The sequence below is a fragment of the Salvelinus namaycush genome, chromosome 19 (assembly GCF_016432855.1).
Source record: "Salvelinus namaycush isolate Seneca chromosome 19, SaNama_1.0, whole genome shotgun sequence".
Lineage (NCBI taxonomy): Eukaryota > Metazoa > Chordata > Actinopteri > Salmoniformes > Salmonidae > Salvelinus > Salvelinus namaycush.
This window is the reverse complement of record NC_052325.1, coordinates 3,793,498-3,800,914: the sequence shown is the minus strand read 5'-3', so window position 1 is coordinate 3,800,914 and position 7,417 is coordinate 3,793,498.

Below are 7,417 nucleotides of genomic sequence, written 5' to 3'. Positions count from 1 at the left end.
ACAGTATGAGTGATTATAACTATACATGTTGATGAGAACCTGAACCCTCACAGTACTGTACAGTATGAGTGATTATATTATACATGTTGATGAGAACTAGAACCCTCACAGTACTGTACAGTATGAGTAGTATACTATACATGTTGATGAGAACTGGAACCCTCACAGTACTGTACAGTATGAGTGATTGTACTATACATGTTGATGAGAACTAGAACCCTCACAGTACTGTACAGTATGAGTTATTATACTATACATGTTGATGAGAACCAGAACCCTCACAGTACTGTACAGTATGAGTGATTATACTATACATGTTGATGAGAACTAGAACCCTCACAGTACTGTACAGTATGAGTGATTATACTATACATGTTGATGCGAACCAAGAACCCTCACAGTACTGTACATATAGTGATTATACTATACATGTTGATGAGAACTAGAACCTCACAGTACTGTACAGTATGAGTGATTATATTAAACATGTCGATGATAACTAGAACCCTCACAGTACTGTCAGTATGAGTGATATATATAACACATGTAATGAGAACTATAACCCTCACAGTACTGTACAGTATGAGTGATTATACTATCGCTGTTGATGATGACCAGAAGCCTCACAGTACTGTACAGTATGAGTATTATACTAAACATGTTGATGAGAACCAGAACCCTCACAGTACTGTTCAGTATGAGGGATTAAACTATACAAATGATGAGAACTAGAACCCTCACAGTACTGTACAGTTATGAGTGATTATACTATACATGTTGATGAAACCAGGACCCTCACAGTACTGTACAGTATGAGTGATTATATTATACATGTTGATGAGAACTAGAACCCTCACAGTACTGTACAGTATGAGTGATTAACTATACATGTTGATGATAACCAGAACCCTCACAGTACTGTACAGTATGAGTGATTACACTATACATGTTGATGATACTAGAACCCTCACAGTACTGTACAGTATGAGTGATTATACTCTACATGTTGATTAGAACCAGAACCCTCACAGTACTGTACAGTATGAGTGATGATATTTACATTTTCATGAGAACTGAACGCTCACAGTACTGTACAGTAGGAGTATTATACTATACATGTTGATGAGAACCAGAACCCTCACAGTACTGTACAGTATGAGTGATTATTCTATACATGTTGATGAGAACTAAGAACCCTCACAGTACTGTACAGTACGAGTGATTATACTATACTATTATGATGAGAACCAGAACCCTCACAGTTGTACAGTGTGAGTGATTATTCTATACATGTTGATGAACTAGAACCCTCACAGTACTGTACAGTACGAGTGATTATACTATACATGTTGATGAGAACCAGAACCCTCACAGTACTGTACAGATGAGTGATTATTCTAACATGTTGATGAGAACTAGAACCCTCACAGTACTGTAACAGTATGAGTGATTATTCTATACATGTTGATGAGAACTAGAACCCTCACAGTCGGACATTATGAGTGATTATACTAGACATGTGATGAAACCAGAACCCTCACAGTACTGTACAGTATGAGTGATTATTCTATACATGTTGATGAGAACTAGAACCCTCACAGTACTGTACAGTATGCGTGTTAAACTATACATGTTGATGAGAACTAGAACCCTCACAGTACTGTACAGTATGAGTGATTATATTATACATGTTGATGAGAACTAGAACCCTCACAGTACTGTACAGTATGAGTATTATACTATACATGTTGATGATAACCAGAACCCTCACAGTACTGTACAGTATGAGTGATTATTCTATACATGTTGATGAGAACTAGAACCCTCACAGTACTGTACAGTATGAGTGATTATACTATACATGTTGATGAGAACTAGAACCCTCACAGTACTGTACAGTACGAGTGATTATACTATACATGTTGATGAGAACCAGAACCCTCACAGTACTGTACAGTATGAGTGATTCTTCTATACATGTTGATGAGAACTAGAACCCTCACAGTACTGTACAGTACGAGTGATTATACTATACATGTTGATGATAACCAGAACCCTCACAGTACTGTACAGTATGAGTGATTATTCTATACATGTTGATGAGAACTAGAACCCTCACAGTACTGTACATTATGAGTGATTATACTAGACATGTTGATGATAACCAGAACCCTCACAGTACTGTACAGTATGAGTGATTATACTATACATGTAATGAGAACCAGAACCCTCACAGTACTGTACAGTATGAGTGATTATATTATACATGTTTATGAGAACTAGAACCCTCACAGTACTGTGCAGTATGAGTAGTATACTATACATGTTGATGAGAACCAGAACCCTCACAGTACTGTACAGTATGTGTGTTAAACTATACATGTTGATGAGAACTAGAACCCTCTCAGTACTGTACAGTATGAGTGATTATATTATACATGTTGATGAGAACTAGAACCCTCACAGTACTGTACAGTATGAGTATTATACTATACATGTTGATGATAACCAGAAACCTCACAGTACTGTACAGTATGAGTGATTATTCTATACATGTTGATGAGAAACTAGAACCCTCACAGTACTGTACAGTACGAGTGATTATACTATACATGTTGATGAGAACCGAAACCCTCACTGTACTGTACAGTATGAGTGATTATTCTATACATGTTGATGAGAACTAGAACCCTCACAGTACTGTACAGTACGAGTGATTATACTATACATGTTGATGAGAACCAGAACCCTCACAGTACTGTACAGTATGAGTGATTATATTATACATGTTGATGAGAACTAGAACCCTAACAGTACTGTACAGTATGAGTAGTATACTATACATGCTGATGATAAACCATATAACCCTCACAGTACTGTACAGTATGAGAGATTATTCTATACATGTTGATGAGAACCAGAACCCTCACAGTGCTGTACAGTATGAGTGATTATATTATACATGTTGATGAGAGCTAGAACCCTCACAGTACTGTACAGTATGAGCGTGTGAGGGTTCTGGTTCGCATCAACATGTATAGTATAGTACTCATACTGTACAGTACTGTGAGGGTTCTAGTTCTCATCAACATGTACAGTATAGTACTCATACTGTACAGTACTGTGAGGGTTCTGGTTCTCATCAACAATTATAGTATATTACTCATACTGTACAGTACTGTGAGGGTTCTAGTTCTCATCAACATGTATAATATAATCACTCATACTGTACATTACTGTGAGGGTTCTGGTTATCATCAACATGTATAGTATAATCACTCATACTGTACAGTGCTGGGAGGGTTCTAGTTCTAATCAACATGTATGGTATAATCACTCATACTGTATAGTACTGTGAGGGTTCTGGTTATCATCAACATGTATAGTATAATCACTCGTACTGTACAGTACTGTGAGGGTTCTAGTTCTCATCAACATTTATAGTATAATCACTCATACTGTACAGTATGAGTGATTATACTATACATGTTGATGAGAACTGGAACCCTCACAGTACTGTACAGTATGAGTGATTATATTATACATGTTGATGAGAACTAGAACCCTCACAGTACTGTACAGTATGAGTAGTATACTATACATGTTGATAATAACCAGAACCCTCACAGTACTATACAGTATGAGTGATTATACCATACATGTTGATTAGAACTAGAACCCTCCCAGCACTGTACAGTATGAGTGATTATAACTATCACATGTTGATGATAACCAGAACCCTCACATACTGTACGTATGAGTGATTGTTCTATACATGTTGAGAGAACTAGAACCCTCACAGTACTGTACAGTATGATGATTGTACTATACATGTGATGAGAACTAGAAACCCTCACAGTACTGTACAGTATGAGTTATTATACTATAACATGTTGATGAGAACCAGAACACCTCACAGTACTGTACAGTATGAGTGATTGTTCTATACATGTTGATGAGAACTAGACCCTCACAGTACTGTACAGTATGAGGATTATTCTATACATGTTGATGAGAACTAGAACCCTCACAGTACTGTACAGTATGAGTATTATACTATACATGTTGATGAGAACCAGAACCCTCACAGTACTGTACAGTATGAGTGATTATATTATACATGTTTATGAGAACTAGAACCCTCACAGTACTGTACAGTATGAGTATTATACTATACATGTTGATGAGAACCAGAAACCTCACAGTACTGTACAGTATGAGTGTTAAACTATACATGTTGATGAGAACTAGAACCCTCACAGTGCTGTACAGTATGAGGGATTATACTATACAAGTTGATGAGAACTAGAACCCTCACAGTACTGTACAGTATGAGTGATTATACTATATATGTTGATGATAACCAGAACCTCACAGTAACTGCACAGTAACGAGTGATTAATTATACATGTTGATGAGAACTAGAACCCTCACAGTACTGTACAGTATGAGTGATTAAACTATACATGTTGATGATAACCAGAACCCTCACAGTACTCTACAGTATGAGTGATTATACTATACATGTTGATGAGAACTAGAACCTTCACAGTACTGTACACTATGAGTGATTATATTATACATGTTGATGAGAACTAGAACACTCAGAGTACTGTACAGTATGAGTACTATACTATACATGTTGATGATAACCAGAACCCTCACAGTACTGTACAGTCTGAGTGATTATACTATACATGTTGATGCGAACCAGAACCCTCCCAGTACTGTACAGTATGAGTGATTGTACTATACATGATGATGATGATGACCAGAACCCTCACAGTACTGTACAGTATGAGTATTATACTAAACATGTTGATGATGACCAGAACCCTCACAGTACTGTACAGTATGAGGGATTAAACTATACAAGTTGATGAGAACTAGAACCCTCACAGTACTGTACAGTATGAGTGATTATACTATACATGTTGATGAACCAGAACCCCTCACAGTACGTACAGTATGAGGGATTATACTATACAAGTTGATGAGAACTAGAACCCTCACAGTACTGTACAGTATGAGTGATTATACTATATATGTTGATGATAACCAGAACCCTCACAGTACTGCACAGTACGAGTGATTATATTATACATGTTGATGAGAACTAGAACCACAGTATGTACAGTATGAGTGATTAAACTATACATGTTGATGATAAACCAGAACCCTCACAGTACTCTACAGTATGAGTGATTATACTATACTGTTGATGAGAACTAGAACCTTCACAGTACTGTACACTAGATGATTATATTATACATGTTGATGAGAACTAGAACACTCAGAGTCTGTACAGTATGAGTACTATACTATACATGTTGATGATAACCAGAACCCTCACAGTACTGTACAGTCTGAGTGATTATACTATACATGTTGATGCGAACCAGAACCCTCCCAGTACTGTACAGTATGAGTGATTGTACTATACATGATGATGATGATGACCAGAACCCTCACAGTACTGTACAGTATGAGTATTATACTAAACATGTTGATGATAACCAGAACCCTCACAGTACTGTACAGTATGAGGGATTAAACTATACAAGTTGATGAAAACTAGAACCCTCACAGTACTGTACAGTATGAGTGATTATACTATACATGTTGATGATAACCAGAACCCTCACAGTACTGTACAGTATGAGTGATTATATTATACATGTTGATGAGAACTAGAACCCTCACAGTATTGTACAGTATGACTGATTAAACTATACATGTTGATGTTAACCAGAACCCTCACAGTACTGTACAGTATGAGTGATTATACTATACATGTTGATGAGAACTAGAACCCTCACAGTACTGTACAGTATGAGTGATTATATTATACATGTTGATGAGAACTAGAACCCTCACAGTACTGTACAGTATGAGTGATTATACAATACATGTCGATGAGAACCAGAACCCTCACAGTGCTGTACAGTATGAGTGATTATACTATACATTTTGATGAGAACTAGAACCCTCAAAGTACTGTACAGTAGAAGTATTATACTATACATGTTGATGATAACCATAACCCTCATAGTACTGTACAGTATGATTGATTATACTATACATGTTGATGAGAACTAGAACCCTCACAGTACGGTACAGTATGAGTGATTATACTATACATGTTGATGAGAACCAGAACCCTCACAGTACTGTACAGTATGAGTGATTATATTAAACATGTTGATGAGAACTAGAACCATCACAGTACTGTACCGTATGAGTGATTATACTATAAATGTTGTTGAGAACTAGAACCCTCACAGTACTATACAGTATGAGTGATTATACTATACATGTTGATGATAACTAGAACCCTCACAGTACTGTACAGTATGAGTGATTATACAACACATGTAATGAGAACTAGAACCCTCACAGAACTGTACAGTATGAGTAATTATACTATACATGTTGATGATGACCAGAACCCTCACAGTACTGTACAGTATGAGTATTATTATACATGTTGATGAGAACTAGAAACCCTCACAGTACTGTACAGTATGAGTATTATACTATAACATGTTGATGATAACCAGAAACCTCACAGTAACTGTACAGTATGAGTGATTATTTTATACATGTTAGAGAACTAGAACCCTCACAGTACTGTACAGTATGAGTGATTATACTATACATGTTATGAGAACAGAAACCCTCACAGTACTGTACAGTATGAGTGTATTCTATACATAGTTTGATGAGAACTAGAACCTCACAGTACTGTACAGTACGAGTGATTATACTATACATGTTGATGATAACCAGAAACCCTCACAGTATGTACAGTATGAGTGTTATTCTATACATGTTGATGAGAACTAGAACCCTCACAGTACGTACATTATGAGTGATTATACTAGACATGTTGATAAACCAGACCCTCACAGTACTGTACAGTATGAGTGATTATACTATAACATGTAATGAGAACCAGAACCCTCACAGTTACTGTACAGTATGAGTGATTATATTAATACATGTTTATGAGAACTAGAACCCTCACAGTACTGTGCAGTATGAGTCTGTATACTAGCATGTTGATGAGAACCAGAACCCTCACAGTACTGTACAGTATGTGTGTTAAACTTACATGTTGAGAGAACTAGAACCCTCTCCTACTGTACAGTATGAGTGATTAATTATACATGTTGATGAGAACTAGAACCCTCACAGTACTGTACAGTATGAGTATTATACTATACATGTGATGAGTAACCAGAAACCTCAACAGTACTGTACAGTATGAGTGATTATTCTAATACATGTTGATGAGAACTAGAACCCTCACAGTACTGTACACAGTACGAGTGATATACTATAATGTTGATGAGAACCAGAACCCTCACTGTACTGTACAGTATGAGTGATTATTCTATACATGTTGATGAGAACT